This window comes from Danio rerio, chromosome 11 (assembly GCF_052040795.2).
Source record: "Danio rerio strain M-AB ecotype USA chromosome 11, GRCz13ab, whole genome shotgun sequence".
NCBI classification, from domain to species: Eukaryota; Metazoa; Chordata; class Actinopteri; order Cypriniformes; family Danionidae; genus Danio; species Danio rerio.
The window spans coordinates 24,796,873-24,819,025 of NC_141031.1; the positions used below are offsets into that span (position 1 = coordinate 24,796,873).

The 22,153-nt window shown below is 32.4% G+C and overlaps 2 protein-coding genes across 7 annotated transcripts in view; both read right to left on the reverse strand.

Annotated features, from left to right (window-relative positions):
* LOC147841782 (uncharacterized) overlaps window positions 1-16,243 on the reverse strand; it is a 168,823-nt gene extending 152,580 nt beyond the window's left edge. Inside the window, exon 1 of the mRNA XM_088651130.1 lies at window positions 15,557-16,243. The gene's annotated coding sequence lies outside the window, so the exon portion shown is untranslated. The remainder of the gene's footprint in view (window positions 1-15,556) is intronic.
* The window catches only part of tfeb (transcription factor EB), a 73,854-nt gene that overhangs the window by 49,879 nt on the left and 1,822 nt on the right, over window positions 1-22,153 (reverse strand). For 2 of the 6 annotated variants that reach the window (XM_087272592.1, XM_087272589.1), the window contains exon 1: window positions 270-301. The exons of the other annotated variants lie outside the window; for them this stretch is intronic. The gene's annotated coding sequence lies outside the window, so the exon portion shown is untranslated. Of the gene's footprint in view, window positions 1-269; window positions 302-22,153 lie in introns of those variants that run through there. 6 annotated transcript variants of the gene reach the window in all.

The window sequence follows — 22,153 nt, forward strand, 5'->3', positions numbered from 1 at the left end:
AACATTGAACATACAACTGTTAATTGTTGATATAAAAAAATATTTAATTTAAGAATTTTATATAAAGAATACTTTTTGATGTTAACAATTAAATAGTTGATATCAACAATTCAGTTATTTCAAACGAAAGAAATATAATGAATGCTGAATGTTGAAATCAATAAAGCATATCCTAAGAATAAGTCAAAATGGCTTGCCACAGAGAGCCATAATAATATCAACAACATTTATTATTTTAAGTTTTGTTGTGTAGTTTCAGGTTAATTTACCTCGATAGTACGCTGAGATGTTCAAATGATTCAAATGTCGCGGGTGGTGGGATGGTCTCTATGGTTTCAGCAAACAGTCATCTTAACTCCGCCTAAGATCCGCCTCTGCCCATTTTCGAGTATCCGGGAATGACGCACTTCCAAGATGGCGACGGCTGACCACGCCTACAGTAAGCTTCATTTGCGCTCTTCAGAAACCTATGGGTGACGTCACGGACACTACGTCCATATTTTTTACAGTCTATGGTATAAACATGTTTCACACCACCACAACACCATCACCACATATGAGGCCTGTCGCACGAAGTCGGTTTCGGACTTTAGCCAGGTAAGTCTGAATTTAGTTTGAGCAATCTCTAGAAGGTGGGTTGGTTTTACTGCCATGGTAAATTACTAGTACACTGCTAACCTGCTCTGGAGAAGGTTTTACACTAGGATAGAGATTGCAAGCCCAAACATGAAAAATCAGCTATGAGTAAAGTGAATATGATGTCATTTGCTAATAACATTATTATTATACTATTACAATACTTTTAATATTATAATCATTAAATTGCATATTCAAATGGTTTTGAAAGGTCAAATAATATTAATAATGAATTTAGATTAAATTGTATAGACCTAATGGACCTAATTGTATAGATCTACAGCTATATCACCCAGCCACCCAAGACCAGTTACTCACTGAAGCTAAGCAGGGCTGAGCCTGGTCAGTACCTGGATGAAAGACCACATGGGAAAAACTGAGGCGCTCAACCTGCGGACTGCGTGAGTTTTAATGCCCTAGTATAATGAAGGGGACACTATACTGTCAGTGAGCGCCGACTTTCGGATGAGACGTTAAACTAAGGTCCTTACTTCCTGTGGTCCTTACAAATCCCATGGCACTTCTCATAAAGAGTAGTGGTGTAACCCCAGTGTCCTGGCCAAAGTGGAGAGACCGCCCCACTCCACCCCACCCCCCACGATTGTAAAGTGATTTGGGTGTATGGCTATACACAATAACTCCGCTATATAAATAAACATTACATTACATTTATTGTATTAGTTTATATTTAGACTAAAATGTGTAGACAAACTTTATATTAAGTGGCCTTAATTATGTACACGCATTTAACTTAATCAATTGGTTCAGTGCAATTATTCTGTGGATACATGTTTTTATATTGTATTTATGTTTTTAAAAATGTATGTATTGTAATGTTTTGTAATTACAATTAATTACACTTTTGAACTGTCTCTCACACCTTTACCCTCCAATAAAACTATTCGAAGTACCAAACCTGTCCCTAAACTTACCCGTATTCTACTTCCACAGCACCATAAGTGTTGTGCAATACAATATGAACACAGTTAGTACATTGTACTTGTTTTATGCAAGTAGATAGTAAGTCACTTAATATAAAGTGGGGCCGAATTTACATTTAAACATTTACACATAAATCTGCTGTATACATGATGCTTTTAAAATGTTCATTTGAGCCGTTTGTGAAACTTTATTTAATAAAAGCAGTTGATTGATTTGCATTGATTTAACAAAATTTGATTTAAATTGTCTTTTAAAAGTTGATGCTTCAGCCGTGTTTGTATCATGTCTTGTAAATGTGTTTACTGTAGATCTATTATATTTCTGATAATGTTACAGTATGTCTTGATCTTCAACAAAAAAGTGAATTGACTCACTCCTGAGAAATGAAGCTAATTGTAACTCTTATATTCTGAGTGATTGGCTGTTTGCTGCATCTGTTCTGCCTTCAGGTGCATGTGGTCCAGAGTTAATCACAAACTCTGACTTAAACCATAAATTAAAGAGAGAATTCATCCAAAAACATCAAAATTTTACTCATTATTTAATTAGTTTTGAGTGTGTATAGATCTTTATGATATTCTTTCTTCTGTTAAACACAAAAGAAGATATTATGAAGAAAGCCGAATGATTAGATGGCTAGCCAGTTAAGTTTTAGTTCACTTTGCACCAATTCTGGGTTTTAGGTACCATGAAGGTATACCTCAGCTGCTCCATAATACCATGTCAACAAAAAGAGATTCAGGTGTAACTGCCTTAATGTTACCTAAAACGCTAAAGGTTGGTTTAAACTAAACTGAAACATAACTGGCTAGCCAGCTAATCCAGCTTCATGATACAGGCCCCATATGTCAGGGTGGGTTTGTTAGACTGTCAAACTGTGCAACTCAAGAGTTTGTTCAGCTAAAAGGCCAATGTAAACTCATCCACTGATATTGAGTTATTGGGGGAATTTGTTCTTAAATAGATGACCCATAAATGTTTTTTTAATTTGTTAGTAACTTATAGCCTTAGGACTGTACGAAATTGTAAAAATACTGGGTTTTTCACAAGCAATTTTGTAAGTTAAGATAACTTTTCAAAATCCTTTTTTTGTATACTTTTTAAAATATTTCTAATAGTTTTCTTTTTTTTTGTTTTTAATCACAAACCATGTCCTTTGTGGTCATAAAATGCAAAGCATTTTTTTAGCAGAGACATTTAAACAAAGCGAGCATCAAATCCAGTTCCTGTGAAAACCTATGAACAGTTTTGCTAGCTTCGATTACATCAATTATAGATGACATTTTGATCAAGTTTCTGCTGGCTGATCTAAAGCAGTTTTTTTTTGCATCATTATTGCAGTCTTCACATGATCCTAAAAAAAATATTTTAATACTAATAGCTTGATAGTTTTTTGAGAAAACCATGGCATTTCTTCAGGACTTTTTGATGAACATAGTTCCCAGTCAAAACTTTAAAAAAATATTCTGCTTCTTCATGTTGCTCAGAACATTATCTTTTGATGAATTACATCAAAATACATTACCATATCAGCTCTTTTAAACAGCAATATTGTAAAATGGTATTCTAATTTAATTCTGACCAGAAACAGCAAATCAGAGCACATCACACCTGTGCTCAGGTCTTTCACTGGCTCAAAGTTACATTCAGAACAGACTTTAAATTACTATACTTGTCTATAAATCACTAAATGGCCTAGGGCCTCAATACATTACAGATATGCTCACTGAACACAAACCAAACAGATCACTCAGATTTTTAGGATCATATAAATTAGAGATTCCAAGAGTTCAGTCAAAGCAGGGTGAATCGGCCTTCAGCTACTAAACACCCTACTGCTGGTATCAGCTTCCAGAAATGATCAGATGTGCTCCAACATTAGGTACATTCAAATCAAGACTTAAAACACATCTGTTTAGCTGTGCCTTTACTGAATGAGCACTGTGCTACGTCTGACAGATCGCACTATTGCTTTTTCACTCTTTTAAAAACTTTTAACACATTTTAAAACTTTTTAACTTTTAATAACTTTTATTTATTTTTTTTCTTATTCTTGTCTCTTTTATTCCTGTTCATGTAAAGCACTTTAAATTACCACTGTGTAACTGTGCTATATAAATCAACTTTTCTTGCCTTTTTAATGAAATGGAAATGCATGAGCTATTGAAGAGAATGTACACCAAAAAAGTTTTATAATAATAAAAACAGAGAAATATTTTGTCATTTACTCAGCCTTTATGGCTTTCTTCATTTTGTAAAAACAAAAATATATATATTTTTATAAAAATATTTTTATGTGTGTGTGTGTTTGTGTGTGTGTGTCTGTGTGTTTTGCAGAAAAAAGACAAACATCTTTTTAACAAACTAAGTGTTCTGATGAACTTTTAATGTTCTTTTAAATAAACATGCCTTGCTAAATACAAGTTGGCAAATGCTTTAATATTTATTTATTAAGGTGAAGAAATGCTAATGAAAAGTCAGATATAATGGAAGTTCAATAGCTGGAAAGCAAGAAACATGATACGAAGAGTGCTTTCCTAATACGTGAGATTAAACCAAAACCTTGTGAAATGTTAAAAGAAACTGTTGTTGAATAAAAATGACAGCTGTGACACTGTGTCTCCCCCTAGTGGTTATAAAAACAGACATTAATATTGTTATATAAGCTGTTTTATTTATTTTGTTCAAGTAGTAAAGGCCAGATGTGCATTTAAACAATTGACACTATGATTTTCAGTGGGCCATCAGTTTACCAATTCAATGTATGTAAAAATACGCAAAGATTATCAACCGCTTCCACCAATGAATCATTATCGGACAAAGCAAAGACTTGTGATAAACTGAATAAAGAGGAAGCTAGATGTTATTTACAAGAAATGAGTATTGCATTATGCCTGAATAATTCCCACCTCTGCTTTAGATCATGTGCATATTAAAAACAGTTAATTTCAGCATTATGGAGTTCTGTGACATTTAGATTACCATTTTAAAATTAGGACTTTTGTTATGATACAATCCATCGCCAGTAAACGAGTGGTTTAGGGTTTTTAGTTTAGGTTTTGCATTTGGACACATTTTTTTTTAGGCAAAGAAAAAGTGCTATTGAACAAAAGTTTTAAAAAACACATTTGCAATGATAGGTTGCGATTCACTGCAATGCGTAATACCATTTAAAAAGTGACAATAGAGATATCATCACTTTAGAATTATAAGGTTCTATCAGCGTTCTAAATGATTTTGAGAAATTGAGCTTCAAAGTTTTTGCATTCCATATAACTAATAATATGCATGTAACAGTTCTCTTTCATACATTAACACGACAGAGACCCTAAAAGTACTCTAAATGTAAATTATCAAAATTTTCTTACATTTTCAAATTGGAGTATCAAAAACATGGTAAATGCAGATAGAACCTTCTAATTCTGAAAAGTAATTTTCGGCTTGGAATTATAAGGTTCTATCTGGCAGATCATTTATTGAAGCTTTACTTTTCAAGGAATACAATAAAAAAATATATAATTTGGTGGTGTAACAATATGTTGATGCTTGAGAAAGAAAAATATTTGCTTTCTATAAAATTTATTTAATGTTTTAGGATGAATATTTTTACATGTTTAAATTTAACATACAAGGCTGTGCCGAATGTTTTATCCAGTGCAGATGTTAATTTTATGTAATTATTATTGTCATAATTATTAAACTGTATGCTTTATCTGAATTATTGAATTTTATTTATTGAATTTTATGCTATATTTATTGAATTATATGCCCCATGAAGTAAATTAAGCATTTGCCCTTCAAGGCTTATTATTACATTTAAAGACTTTAAAAGAAAACAGACTATGAGCAAATGAGTTTAATAAACAAAAGTGTAATAAAAGTGTTTCACTGACTATATATACACAAATAACAATATTTCACATTTAATATTTAATTTTTTTAAATATTTCGTTTCTTTTTAAAATTTAACATTTAATCTCAGTGTCAAAAAATGCATCACATTTACACACATCTCAATTTGTGTGATGTGGCATTATTTAGCCGACTCTGATTTTGTGTGATTTTGTCTTTCTGATCTTTCTCGCTGTCAATGGAGCAGTCCGGCAAAACGAAAAAGAAAGCTGATCCTGATTGGTCCTTGTGCGTGCATTAAAAATGCTGATTGGCTCACAGAAAGAAACTTATAGAGCCAAGCTAACTTAACTTAATAGATAAACCGTTTTTTTTTAATAAAAAGTCTTAAAATGTAAACAACTTATAAAAACACATCCCATAATATAAATAAGTTGTGATTTAATAAAAATATGTCAATAACTCAATTTTGACAAAAATGTCAGATAGAACCTTGTCTTCTTCTTGTCTTCTGAGGAGACGACATGTATGATATTTTTGTTTTAAATAAATACTACTGTTTTGATCTCTCTGTTCATAAAATAAAATCATAATCATAAAATGCTAAATAACATATTTTTCTCATTACCAATAACATTAATAATCAGCATATTAGAATAATTTCTAAAAATGATTTGACAGACTGACAAAATTGATGGAAAATATTCAGTTTTTTACATCAAAGAAAGCATGCTTAAAAGAAAAAAATTATATAATATACGAGTATTATCTAAATTAATCATCAAATCATTTAATGAATATCCAAACTGGCAAATGTATAAATACATAAACAACACAATCTGTTTATTAAGACAATCACTAAAACAAACAGGGGTGCATTTAGAGCTGAGAATTTCTTTTTTACCCATATTGTAGCTGAATAATTTAAGTGACAGTCTGGGATATGCATGTCATTTTCAGAAAATATATACTGTAATTGTACAAGTAAAACAAAGACTGCTTTGTAATTGTGTGTGTACATTACTTTCTAGAAAAGTTAAACAAGCATTTAAGGTGAATTACATGCAACAAAGATTGGTTAAGCATGGTCAGATACCAAAGTTAGCAGAATTACAGTGAGACAGCAGAACGTCTGTGGGCATTTATGGAAGTTTGAGATTCTGTTTTGTTGCCTAACTATTATGAAACTATTTAAAGGGATAGTTCACCTGAAAAAGAGAGAAAATTTACTGACTATTCATTTACTTTTCACTTATTCAGAACTTGTTTGGGTTTCTTTACTCTGCTGAACACAAAACAAGATATTTTGATGAAAACGAAAAACCTGTAACCATTGACTTCCATAGATGGAAAGTCAGTGGTTACAGATCTTCAGCTTTCTTCAAACTATCTGCTTTCATGTTCAACAGAAAAAAAAAAAACTTAAACACTTCTGAACAAGCAAAAAGAGTAAATAAATCAGAATTTTAAGTATTTAAGATGAACTATCCCCTTATCACTGCTCTGAATTGTCATGATGCTTTGATAATAACAAATCAAAGCAAGCTGATTACTTTCAAATGCAGGTAATTATTACTTAGATAGTTATTATTTCATTCTTAAAGGGACAGTTCACCTAAAAATGAAAATTTACTCACTATTTATTCACCCCGAAAAACTTTGAGTTTCTTTCTTATGTTGAACAAGAAATACATTTATATTATGAAAATATTTTGAAGAAAGTTTAAAAGAAATAACAATTAACTTCCATAGAAAGAAATACTATGGATGTAAATGGTTACAGGTTTTCAGCATTCTTTAAACTATCTGCTTTTATGTTCAACAGAAAAAAGAAACTTAAAACACCTCTGAACAAGTAAAAAGAGAGTAAAATAAGACAGAATTTTAAGTATTTAAGATGAACGATCCCTTTAACACAGCTCTGAATTGTCATGATGCTTTAATAATGACAAGTCAAAGCAAGCTGATTAGTTTCAAATGCAGGTAATTATTATTTAAACTATCTTATATTATTTGAACTATCCATTTAACACAGCTCTGAAAAAAAACAAAGAAAGCAGTTTACTTACAAATGCAAATGATTTTTCTTTAAATAATTATTCTTTCATTCTTAAAGGGATAGTTCACCTAAAAATCTAAATTTACTCACTCTCACCCTGGTTCCAAAAACTTTATAGGATACTTTAAAGAACGTTCAAAGATGCAATCATTAACTTTCATAAAAAGAAAAACAAATACTATGGAATACAATAGTTACAGGTGTTCAGCATTCTTCAAATTATCTGCTTTTGTGTTCAACAGAATAAAGAAAATAATGCAAGATTTCGAACAAGTAAAGTGTTTAATCAGTTTTCAGTTTTGGGTTAACTTTCCCTTTAAAATCTCCACTGTATCTAAGATTCCCTTCTTGGTGGGCTCTTAGAATCAGTTCAAAGCTGTTTTTTTATCATGGCTTTGTTTAGAAGGTGCATTATGGGTAATAAAAGGCCATCAAAGCAAGCATATTACTTTCAAATGCAGGTAAGTATTCTTTAAATAATTATTATTTCATTCTTAAAGGGATAGTTCACCTAAAAATGAAAATTTACTGACTATTTAGTCACCCCCAAAAGCTTTATGAGTTTTTTTCTTATGTTGAACACGAAATACATTTAAACTTTCTTAACATAAAAGAAGCAACCATGAACTTCCATAGAAAGAAATACTATGGAAGTCAATGGTTACAGGTTTTTAGCATTCTTCAAACTATCTTTTTTTTGTTCAACAGAATAAAGAAAAGAATAAAAATTCTACTATTAGACAGGTTTAGAACAAGTAAAGGGTGAGTAAATGATGACAGACTTTTTAGTTTTGGGTAAACTATCCCTTTAAAATCTCCACTTATCTAAGATTCCCTTCTCAGTGGGCTTTTAGTATCAATTCAAAGCTGTTTTGTGTCATGGCTTTGTTTAGAAGGTGCATTATAGGTAATAAAAGGCCTGGCTCTATGCATTTCCATTCATGTGCTGTGACCTCTGCAAAGACCTCAAACCACCGGTGACCTTTCCTCCAAAAAGACCTCGCTGGGGGGCTTTTGAAACGATAAACACAGACAGAAAGAGTTACGCAGATGCGAACTGTAGCAAAAGCGGTTAAAACGGCTTGTTGACATTCAACATGCAAGACAAGACCAGCCTTGTGCGCACACACTGAGGCAGTTTAATAAACTAAATACAGACAACAATGTATTTACAGTTAGTGTTTTATGCCATAGAAGGAGCGCCAGAGACAAAACTGTATTTCATTGGTCCGAACAGCTGCGGGCCTGTTGCAGTGCTCAGCTCCTGTGTAGGAGGTCATGTTTATGACCAAGGAGCTGTTGTGTTCATGACAATAGCCTATGGAAAGGAGGATATTTCTAGACCTGACTGTGTCAAAACCGGCTGCTCTGGCATTTCTATTCTTTTCTGACCAGGAGGGAACTAAAAACTTACTCAAGCATTTTGCAGTTAAGATGCATGAGGGGAATGCCAAAGTTACGCATTTATGGTCTGCTTGTTGAAGAGTGCTTTTTTAAAGAATTATTTACACTACAATAACCTTATTGTCAGTTTATTCATCTACTAACATGAACAATAAATACATGATTCATTCATTACAGATCAGATTAATATATGCTAATGTTCGTTAATGGAAATTAAGTTGTTCGTTGTTAGTTAATTAAGCATTAACTAATGTTAACAGGCATGAATTTGGATTTAAAAATGCATTATTAAATGTTGAACTATGCTTATTAATAAATGCTGATTGTTTATTATTAGATCATGTTAGTAAACACATTAGCTAACATTAACTAATGTAAAAAGTGTGACCAGAAGTATAATTTTGGTTACTTTTTTTAAAAAGCCCACCTTGTACAGTACTTCCTGCTCCTCAGGAGGTGTTCAAGCATTTCGGACTGAAAAAAATGTAAATTTTTTATTATTACTGTTATTTATTTATTTATTTTTTTTATTGAAATGGTTTAGTTAGTTAGTTAGTTAGTTAGTTAGTTAGTTAGTTAGTTAGTTAGTTAGTTAGTTAGTTAGTTAGTTAGTTAGTTCTACTAAAGTTGAAAACAAACAAAAATATTTTGTAAGAATATTTAGATATTTTGACTAGAAACGAAACAGCAAAAAAAGCATTTTTTATATTGTGTTGATTATTCAATGTCTCTACCTGAATACTGTCAAAAACTTACAGTATATTCCAACCATCTTGTAAAAATGTATTCATATCAGCAATATTTATCACAGAAAAAAATATCACAATATCAGGTTTTTCCAATATCATGCAGCCCTATAATTTACCACCCCATTATGTTCGTTATCTATAGGTTTAAAACTGCCCTGGCAAATGTTTATTTTTCTCTTTATTTTTAAAGAACTTTCACAAAACTACCAATTGATCCAAAGTGCTGTACTGTACAATCAAGAAACACAGAGAGGAATATGAGTCAATGCAAAAACAGATAAAAAACAGCTACTGACATACCGTACCTAACAATCATCAACATAGCAATAGGTATAACTTACAAACTGTAACAATACATAAAAAAAAAACAATACGGTCCACAAACAAGACAAAAAAATGTAACATAGATTAGGGCTTAAAAGTTTATTTATGTAGCACAGTGTAAGTCATGTGAGACATGCCATTTTGTTGCATTTTATGTCCACACATATAGTGGAATGACAATAAAGCCAAGACTTGACTTAAACCAAATTTGACAACCACATTAACTCTCAAAACAAAATTGACAGAACTACGGAAGTCCCAAGAGGCTGTGCATTAAAATATATTTTCTCTCTTGTTTTGTTGTGAACGCGACTTATTATCTTGTCATGTGATTTCAACATAACAACTCGTTTTCTCTACATAACAAAAAGTTGTTTTCTTGTGATCTCGACATAACAAAAAACTGTCATGTCATGATCACGACTCATTTTTTGCTTTTATTTATTTATGTATTAATTATTATTATTATTATTGTTATTAATACTAATATTATTAATATCTGGCCAACGTCAGTGAGTATGCACCGGCCCTGCGAACAGGGAGAGAATAGCCTAACTGCAGAAGCGCATTCGTGCAACACGTTAAAGGCGTTTAGAACAGCCATAATAATATGAGCACAACTCTATATGGCGCAAAATGAAATTGCTATATGTATGAATTCAATTATGAAAAATTATGAAGATCCTGCTTTTGCTTTGGTCCTTTTCACAAGTTATTTACAATTACTTTAAAACTGCACCATATAGAGTTGCTTTAAAATGGTAACAGTTGAGGGAATTTTATTGTAAAAAAAAAAAAAAAAAAAAAAAAATATATATATATATATATATATATATATATATATATATATATATATATATATATATATATATATATATATATAATCATATACATGAATTCAAAAATGAATGTCCATTAATCATAAGCCTGAGCATTGGCGCTCATATTATTAAGGCTGTTCTGAATGTCTTTAATGTGTTGCACGAATGCGCGTCTGCAGTTAAGCTAATAAAATTAATAATTCTATTATTATTAATAATAATAATAATGAATAAATAAAAGCAAAAAATAAGTTGTGATCACGAGATAACTTTTTGTCATGTTAAGATCACGAGAAAAAGAGTTGTTATGTCAAGATCCCAAGATAATTAAGTAATGATAATGACAAAACAAGAAAAAATATATATATTTAATGCATGGCCTCTTAGGACTTCCATACAGAACTGAGCTTAACAACTGGTTATTGATCAAATTTAAATGCACATCAGAGTCGTCTTTGTATTCTGTATACTGTATAAAGTGCAAGAAATCATAGGTAATGAAATACATCATTACTTAGTGTTGTCAGACCTTGCTTGGAAAAAAATTCAAAAACAAGAAAAAGCCAAGAATGAATTTAAACTCAAATGGTCATAGAAATAAATAATTAACTTACTTAAATACCCCAACTTGTACCTGCCTAGTCCAATAAATAGATGGAAAAAACTTGAATATACACACTAATCGTTGTTTATATGTGGACCTGGCAACATTTCAAAAGTGAGCTCAGCATAGCAGCCCTATCATAAACAAAACTTGATGCCCCTGTCGATGGTGGCTTAGTTTAAATTGACAACCATAACAGGTTTTGTTGATGTAATATTACTTTGGGCAGAAATAACAGTTCAGGTCACTAATCAAATAAGATGTCAATCATCATAAATTGTGAAAGTGAATTGTGTTCTGTACACATTTGTAATGGTAATTTAGGGGATTTATTCCTGTATTTAAATGTGACTGTCACTCTTGAAACATTATACTTAAAAATGCATCTGTCAATGTTTTCAAACTATTATATATGATTTACCAAAGTCACACAAGCGGCAATTTCACATCTGTCACATCCATAATGGAGAGATGTCACATCCATAACTACACTTTTTCCTCATAAATGTGAAAATATAAAATAAAATAAAATAAAATTAATCTTTTTTTCTATAGAGAGAACTCTTATCGTTTTGATTTTCTTTGTTTCTTTTGGGTTGTGCAGTTTAATTCACAGAATTTCTACAAAGTATGTTGTACACTGTAAACTCGCAGACTTTTTTTGTCACACCCATAACGCATGTTTATTTTCCTCATATAAATTACAGAACATGTTTACAGATTGATATTTTTCTGGTCCCATAACTCTGTGGTCAGTTGTTCTGGAAAATATAAACAAACGTATTTATTTTTTGATTTTTTACAGCAATTGTTACATCCATAATGGTTTTTGTTTGCTCACCAGCGACTGTTGTTACTGGTTTTCTAAAGTTACTGGCCACTCAGGATTATCACTGGGTATATTATGACTGAAGTTAACTGTTATGCGCTACAACATATTTAAATAATTATTTATTTTTCAAGGTATTTTTATGAAAGACTACTTGTTATTTGCTTGAGTTATCTTTCATGTTAAATTCCTAAGTTGTATTAATAATCTAATTGAATTTAAGACAACATAATAGAACCAATCAAAAAAGAATTACCCATTCATAATGCTGTGTGGCCAGTAACTTTAGAAAACGAGTAGCCACTGTGGCTGGTGAGCAAAAAAACACATCAAACCCAACTTGTACAATAGATTCTGACATTAATATGTTACCCTGCAAAAAATTCCATCTTTCATTTAACTGAATCATTAAAATGACTAATTTATTTAAGAATGAAGCGAGTGCATGTCTTTATTATTGCTGCACAATTAATCGAAAAAAAATCACGATCTCGATTCGACCCCCTAGACGATCTTGATCCAGCATTACGATTCTGCCAATCATATTTTCAAGTTCAGGAGAGAAGCAAAGGTGGCTGCACGAGTCTTTTCATTGATTCACATACATTGCTCAGCGACATGGACACCTCCAAAAGATGTTGAAAGAGTCACATACTGTATTTATAAGATATAATTCACCTAAAAAAATGTCATTTTTGTCTTAATATAATGCTGTATTCGAAGCCAGGAAATCAGACGTGAAGTAAGCTGCTGACTGTGAGCTGTTATCACAGTGAGGGTGGGCACACACCCTACTTAATGATAAATGCACGCGCGTCTACTTTAGTGAACAGAACCTGCATAGGTTGTGAGTAACAGGTGATAAAATTGTAAATAATATTCAGTTTGTGGCACAGAGTGATCGTTTGAGAGCCGCGGGGAACGTATGAACAGCACACGGCAGTGAAAATGAAACCAAAAGTGTGCACATCATTTAAATAATCATATCACATTTTAGAGTTATGATGCAACAAGCATTTGATGTTTTTTCTTTCATAGCGAACACACAGCTGTGCGTGAAAATAAATGTTTACAGTGTCAGTATAATACTTTAGCTTATATAATGTTGATTTTACCAGTAAATTATGGTCTAATAATGTTGTCAATGACAGATTGCAAGCATAGGCCTATATCTCAAACATAATTCAACATCAGAATTATTTTAAGTAGAATAGAATTATTAATAGAAAACAGTAGACCTACACATAATAATATTATTGTTGTTTTAACATATGTTTGAGAAAAAAATGCAGACTCATATTAAGCTTTATTTTACATCTACAGAATTGTGAGAAAATTGTAATCTTTATTTTAAGCAAAAAAATAAATAAAAATTTGCTAAATAAGCAAATAAAATTCTAATTTTAGCCAGAATCGTGCAGCTCTAGTCTTTATGAATGAGTTGAGATATTCTATAAATGTTGAATCATTCAGAGACAAAATACCACGATGTTGCTCAGGGAGCGCACCAGCTGTTCTTGTGATCTGTGTTCAAAACTATTTTCATTAATGAAATAAATGTAAAAAAAAATTTTAATTAACGTATATTATATTTAAATTATAAGTCATATAATAATAATTAACTACTTACTTAAATGTACATAAAATCAATGGCAATTATGCAATAATACTGAAATTTGGCCATGTAACTATATTGTATGTTATGAATCAAATTTTACTGTGTAATGGTATGTTCTGTAAGTCTTTGTGTCCATTTGTCATTATATGATTACTCCATTATTATATGGATGCTCCAGCTTATGTGGATGGATCCTTCTTATTTCTTATACTGTAGATTTTTTTCAATGTTTCCAAAGCAATGAATTATTTGTGGCAGCCCACCATAATGTCAAAACTAACTTAAATAGATTTTCCATAAGCTTTTTAATTTACCTCCACACATTCTGTGCAATTCTACGAGAAAACCTGAGACCCATTTATTGACCATTAATGATCATATGAACACTAAGTGAAGAATACCACAGGCTTAACTTACTTTTAAGAATTTTAAACAAAGAAATGCTTTGAAATCGGCCATTATAGTCTTTATGAGATCTGTTTTGAGGTTATAAGAGTGCTGGTTGTGGCAGAACACTGTCTGCGATTGTCAGTGTCTCTAATACACGTGTGCTGCATTAGAATTACAAACCCAATATCAACTCCCTTCTCTGTTTCCTCTGCTCAAAACTAACAGCGTTTACTTGATGGTATGGCAACTATGCCAGCCTTTGGCCTATCTGGCATGTGTGGCGAGAGAAACGTTGAGAAAGAGAGAGAGGATGCTTTGGGACCTTAGTCAGAGGGTAAAGAAAGCAACCATGTCCATGTTTAGCCATTGTGAAATGTACAGGGTAACGCGGACATAAACATTGTACACGCTAGTTATAGATGACATGGGGATGATGACAAACAAATGACATTTCATTTGTTGTAATTATTATGCAATATGTCAAGCCAGTGCCAATGGAGGGCAACTAATTATGCCAATTTGACTAAAAAACATAAGTTCTGATAACTGTAATGGCCTATTCTGGATAAAAGTCAAACACAGTTTGTTTTGTATTAAATAAATCGGACAGAAGCTAAAGATTAAATCAACACTTTCCATTTTTGTATGCTGTACACATCAGGTGGTCAGGAAATAGACTGTGGGCAAACCATGCCACAAAATACTAAATTTCTAGTTCTTTATCTTTTTAACTACTGAGCTCTCTATTGTCAAAAGCAATATACACACTGTAGTTGCCCTTAGATACTGATAATCACAAACAGCTTTTTCTACTCAATACAAAGACACACATATGCAGTTGAAGTCTCTCCTGAATAATTAGCTTAATTGTATATTTTATACAATTTCCAAAATTTTCAACACATTTCTAAACATAATAGTTTTAATAACTAATTGAAAAACTGATTCATTTGATCTTTGTCATGATGACAGTACATAATATTTTACTAGATATTTTTCAAGATGCTAGTATTAAGCTTAAAGTGCAATTTTAAGACTTAGCTAGGTTAATTACGCAAGTTAGGGTAAGTTGGCAAGTCATTGTATAACGATGGTTTGCTCTGTAGACAATCCAAAAAAAAAAAAAAAAAACAATGCTTATGGGTGGCTGATAATATTGACCTTCAATGGTTTTAATTTTTTAACTGCTTTTTTTCAAGCCAAAATAAAAAAAAGACTTTTTTCCAGAAGAAAGATATTATAGGGAATACTGTGGGGGGAAAAAAAGCTCTGTTAAACATCATTTGGGAAGTGTTTGGAAAATTTTTTTACAGGAGGGCTAATCATACTGACTTCAACTCTACATGCATACATACATACATGAATACATGTAGCCAGCCTGGTGATTCTGGCCAACGTCAGAACGGGTGATTCTTTTTTTTTCTCAAAAAGTAAACCTTTTTGCGGTTATAGGCCTCATTTAAGTTACGATTTATTTATGCATTTTAGAGACATTTTAAGCACTGTTTTAGCTGAAGTAGATTGTCGGATGGTCATCATAACAAAAAAGTACATTTAAAAATTCATGCATAACAACAATAGCCAAAATAGCATTAAAATTAATTTTAAATATGGGTCACTTTTGGTGCTTCAAATCTTTTCATTGGTCATTTTTTGTTTCAAGAATAGGGTTAAAGATTTAGAATAAAAGTTACTTGTAAAATATTTCTCTATTCAAAATCAATATCAAAAGATGACTTCTCTTATATCAGATTTTAAGTTTTCTTTCTCAGCTGGATGTTGAATTCATAAAAAATAATTGTGTGCATTGGCCAAAACTGATTAGCTGACGTCACACTGAAGAGACAGCTAACAAAGGAATTTGCATGGTCTTAAAACCTTTCTCGATGGGTTATTTTCACTATTCATAATGGCATAACAGTCGAAATAGGACAAATGAGCTCATGTATAGGACAAATTCTGGACCTTTGTCAGTGAGGGGTGGGTCTTTTGAACCACTCGAACCACCCCTGGCTACAGGCTTGCACATAAAATTAATTAATCAATCAATCAATATCAACTTGAAAGCACCCATAAAGTGGGCCTATGTATTGTTGGGAACCACTGGACTACACCACCAATCTAGATTTGCACAGTTACACAATGCAGAAATTATAATTCATACACTGTAAAACCCAACAGTCAACTTTATCAAATTAAATGAGTGTAGTTAACTCAAAATTTACTAAAAGTTAATTCTGCTCATTTGAAAATAGTTTTGAACTCAGTGTTGAAGGTAATGAGTTAATTAAATACCTTATTACTTCAGATTAAATTTATGGAGTTCACAGTACTCATTTAGCTAAACTCAAATGGTTTGTTGCAATAGGTTTCCTCAAACAATTTGAGTTGACTTAATTTATTGGGTTTTACAATACTCAGTTGGTTTGAGTTCTCTTCATTTATTGGGTTTTACTGTGTTCAAATAGTTTCATTTGATCAAATGAATCAAATCATTTGATCAAATGAATCAAATCATTTGATCAAATGAATCAAATCACGTTCACAGTCGTGATTAGGATTAGTTTTTGAACCTATGTAAATGGTTTGGGTTCCATTATCTTTTGGGGTTTTACAGTGTATAACTACTACAGAACACATTTGTTTGACTTATTTATTTTCATATTATCTTCAAATTAAGTTACGTACTGATATCAATACAGACCTCAAATCAGCTGTTTACACTAACAGTGTTGTTATAAGGCTTTGTTTGCATTTTAGGGGTATAGGATACTACCTACAAAAACTAGAACAACATCAATATATCATTGTTCAATATAAACCTAAAATACATTAGTATTGTTGTTGCACACTAATAAGTGTCCCAGGATCCATCTGAATGTGCTGTGAAAGGGCATGCACTGTACAAAGTCTGGCCCTGTGCCTCTGGAACTAACATCATTCTGCACAGCCTGACCTTCACGTTCACCAGTACATAGAGTACAATACATCCCCTTGCTGTTTCCATGCTTTACACATTCTCTTTCATTACCTTATCATTCACATCCTAAAGACTAAATGCAACTGATCATATTATCTTCACTCCCTGCTAATGCATACAGTGAGGATGAGGCTAAAAGTTAAACAGGATATTACGTTCCTGTATACATAAGAACAGGACCGCCTGGTCCCGTTTTAAATAGGATTGCATGGCAACATCTGCCTGAAGGAAACCATAATGCAATTTGCACATAAGTCAAATTAAACAACAGATCAGTTTAGTGGATCCAAAATCCAAAAGCAACATTGGATCATTTTTACTTTTAATGCATAGACTAAATAAACACTGAGGCTATTTTTCATCATTTAATTTGATAGAATCAAATATCTTTTCATTTTTGGGTAAGACCACTATTTAGGGTCCAATTTTATCAGCTACATGGAGTGTGCAATGTAAATTAATAGATTGATTGTTGGCATGTTAAATTGTATGACATCATCTATGTTGTAAGATGGATTTTCTTGTATGAAAATATACTGCTGTTTGTCACCACAAAGAATTCATGCGTCAAAGTCTGCCCAAATCCTCAAACTGACAAAATTTCAGAACAAACAACATTCAGAATGAAAGCAATTAATTATTATTATTAAAAATAACTTACATTGACTAATGTTTTAACACACAAATAGTAATGTGCGCTAACAAAGTAATTATTATAGATTTCAATTTCTCATTGAATTTCCCAAATTTGACATTTTAGACTTTGTTTACATCCATATTGTGCATCAGTTTCGTACGGTTTTTATGCCACTTGTGATTGGATTGAGGAAAATGCATCTTAACACTTTTACACGTGTATGATCACATCGATGTAATCAGCCTTGGCGGGCTCATGGAGTATACAATCAATGCAATTTAATGCGATGTGATCTGCTGTGTATTTCAAATCTGCATTCCCATGATGACTCGCACTGAGCTAGAGCAAGAGACGCCAGTCATAAAACACAATTTATCAATGTCTTCAACCAAGGAATGTGTATTTGATCTTTAAGGCAATTAAATACACCTTAGTACTAGGAAAACATAACATTTAGGGTTTGTAAAATACATGCTGATGTCTATGGAGATGCTCATAATAAATATTTTACACATAATCTGACATTGTGCTTTGTCCACTTCAGATACACACTGTTTACTACACTATTTACTCAATATTTTTTAAGTTAAACAGCTACTTATTTTTATGAAATTTGGGAGAAATTGATGAATTAGTAAGTTGTACATACAGCAGCTCTAACCTCTCTACTGCAGCTCCACTGTCTATAAATCTATAAAATCTATAAAATGTTATACAATCTATAAATCACTAGAGGTAGAGTGTCACAAACTTGATGCATCATCATGGGGATTTAAAGCACATTTTAACAATGTGTTTGACTGTTGTATAATGAATGGATCCTTTTCACAACACTTTTATGATGCATTTATCATAATCTTAAATGCTTAAAAATGTTTAATATCTTTTTTTTTTAATGTATGAACATTTATATGTATTTACCTATGTATTACATCATCTTTGCATCAAATTAGAAATAAAAACAAATTACTGCTTGTGCAAGAGGGTTGAAAGGAGTGTATATAAGACAATGTTCTCTCTTCTGGCTGCCGTTATCAGTCTCCCTCTATTTATTATAAGACTTGATAACACCATCATAGAGTTTTTCTTTTATTATTTCAGCAAATAGGATGGTAAAAAAATATTTGTTTACCCAACTATGACAACTTCCGCTACTGAGAAACCCGGAATTGTGAAAAGGGTCCATAATGGCACAGAACATGATTTTCAGGTCTAAAAGTGTGAAGTGACATGGCACTGCCCTTTTAGTTTACTTATATGTCTACGCTTTTTATGCTGCCTGGCAACCACTGAATCAGGAGGCTTGAGCGTGCAACACAAATAATGTTGATCGCTTTTGTGGGAGCTCAGCACAGGCACAAAGCTCCCACTACCAATAGACAGCAACTTTTTAAAAGCACTTCTTTTTTCCACACTGCATTCAGTGTGATCGGGTTCTAAGCTCCCACAATAATATCTAGGGGCAAGCAGCAGTTTGTGCCTTAGCACATTGTGAATTGGTGCTGCAGAATATGATAGGCTACAAAACCACAGTTATAATTCATGAATTATGTACAATGTTTTAGTAATAATAATGTTTTTTGGGGGGTTTTACTATTATTATTAATATTCATTTTCTTTTCAGCTTCGTCCCTTTAATAATCGCGGATCGCCAAACCGGAATGACCCACTAACTTATCTAGCATATGTTTTACACAGCGGATGCCCTCATTTACACACATACACTACCGGCAATTTAGCCTACCCAATTCGCCTGTATCGCATGTCTGGACTGTGGGGAAAACTGGAGCACCCAGAAGAAACCCACACAAGCATGGAAAACTCCATGCAAACTCCACAGAGACTGCCAACTTACCCAGCCTGGGCTCGAACCAGTGAACTTCTTGCTGTGAGGCGATTGTGCTACCCACTGTGCCACCAATTGTAAAAAGTGTCAAATTGTAACCATTTTAAACTAGGTTAAACTTATGATTTTACATTGTTCATAAAGTTTCAATTAAGGTTTTCAAGTTGAAAATGCAATCTTTGTTTAATGTTTTGTCAGTTTTTTTGATGGACAGGTCTTGTCTATAAGTAAAGCCAATGTTAGGTATTCTGTGCTTAAAAATGTTAGTGATCACTGCTTTAAAAGGATGCATTCTAATTAACAGCACATTAAAAAAACTAATGCAGGGGGTCAGTGGAAGTATTTAGAGCCTACATTTGAAAGAGTTAATACAATGTAAACCGTGCCTACATCAGTCAGCACATCACGACCACAAATTTTTGACCAGAATTTTTTAAAGCTCCTGTAATTTGTATCAGATTTGAAAAAACAAATAATGTTTAAAATCTATTTACTGAGCTTCAGAAACCGAACGGCAACCTGTATTTGTACATGTCCACATTACATTCTGCTTTCTCAGTCAGCAATGCCTCTGTCATTGTTGAGAACAGCTGTTGCATTAAATGGCCCACTGCTCTTTCTCTCCACGCTCCATCAGTTTCAAGTATCGCCTCAGAGTAGCGTTGTGAAAACAAGCAGAGAGGAACAAAATTTGGTTTCACATTTACAGGAAAGGGTTACATCGACAAAACAGGCTTTTAGGGCATGATTTGATGCAAGAATAAAAAATATTGATGCTTGTCTAAACATTTGGTGCCAGTTGGTTAACCACACAATACAGAATCACTTCAAATAGTGAATCTAAGCACAAGTCAAATGCCATTCTCCTTTTTTTACTGTTACATCACTGCCCATACTGGAAAAAAAGGAAGGAGTTCAGCACATTGTTCATGTACACCAACGTATCGTTCCACTAAAGTACCTTCAGTAGCAGCTCATTTTCAACCTAGCCGACGGGGTCATGTCTACAATTAAGGCAAGTGTAGTTTATGTTCAACCAAAATGCTCGACTCAAAGGCAATGTAATGGAAACAGAGAAAGAGCAAGCCAACCAAAATACCAGTGCACAGCAACAAATGCGTTTACCGTTGTCATCATTGCTAAGTGTTTATATGCGTGGGAGAGTTCTGGAGTTACCTTTCATCAGCCATACTGTCTTCCTCTCGGTTGATATATCTGATTTAAGTCACTCAATTGCATCAAAACAAACACCTAACTGACGCCTAATGCCCTGATTGGATATCATGCACCTGTCAAACGTGGCGGCGCGTGTGATGGAAAAGGCCACTCCTGCGTTTATCTCTTACCATCAGAAAGGACAGATAAGCTACTGGCTTCTTTCTGATATGACCTGCGGGTGAACTTGATTTTCTTGCATGACAGAAATTTTTTCTTATGGATGATTCATCTAGACTATATTAGTGGTAGTAGGAAGCATTTGCACAAGCCCACCCGAATCAATGATTAGTACAGGAGGCTTTCTTTCCTCTTGATTAACAAGAACATTTTTTGAATCACCATTAAACCATCTGTCATGTTAATCACAATAAGCTTTTGGGGGTCTTAAGTAGGCCGTTATATGACTCTTTCGGTTTTTAAAAATAAAAAATCCTGGTTTGTCATTTACTGCTCTAAAATATATATTTTTTTAAATTTCTGGGTAAAAAAACAAAAACTTTTTTCCTTTGAACAATATATTTTATTTTGAAAAACATTTATTATATTTTGGAGCAGGAAACATGTCAGGCTAAACATTTCACATTAATCTTTGACCTGCTGTCTTCATTAGTTTCAAAAACCCAGATTTCTTTACTATTTGAAACAGGATCTTTGGATACCTTTTCTGTTGCAGATGTTGTTGTCCCTAAAACTTTTTAAAAGTTATAAAAAAAATCTTACATATAACATCGGAACGGTATAGGAGAAGATTTAGCCGGTTTTAAAACTTTCACTTTTTCAAACTGCGATATACCTTGAAAACAGTTATCATCCCAAGCCTAGTCTTAAGCTTTTATATAAATGTGTTTTCTTTATTGCATCAGCCAAGTCAAACTGCATTGACTTAAAAGGATAGGTTCAACTCAAAATTTAAATTGTCATCATTTACTCAACATCATGTCATTCCAAACCCATGAGAAAATTACTCCTCCCTGGGACATCAATGAAGATATCGTTTCATTTAATCTGAGAAATTTCTGTTCAACCATTGAATAAAAAAATAAAAATTATAAGCCCCCCTGTTTATTTTTTTTCTCAAATTTCTGTTTAACGGAGAGGAGATAGTTTTCAACACATTTCTAAACATAATAGTTTTATTAACTCATTTCTAATAACTGATTTACTTTATTAAATAATATTATACTAAATGTTTTTCAAGACACTTCTATATAGCTTAAAGTGACATTTAAAGGCTTAACTAGGTA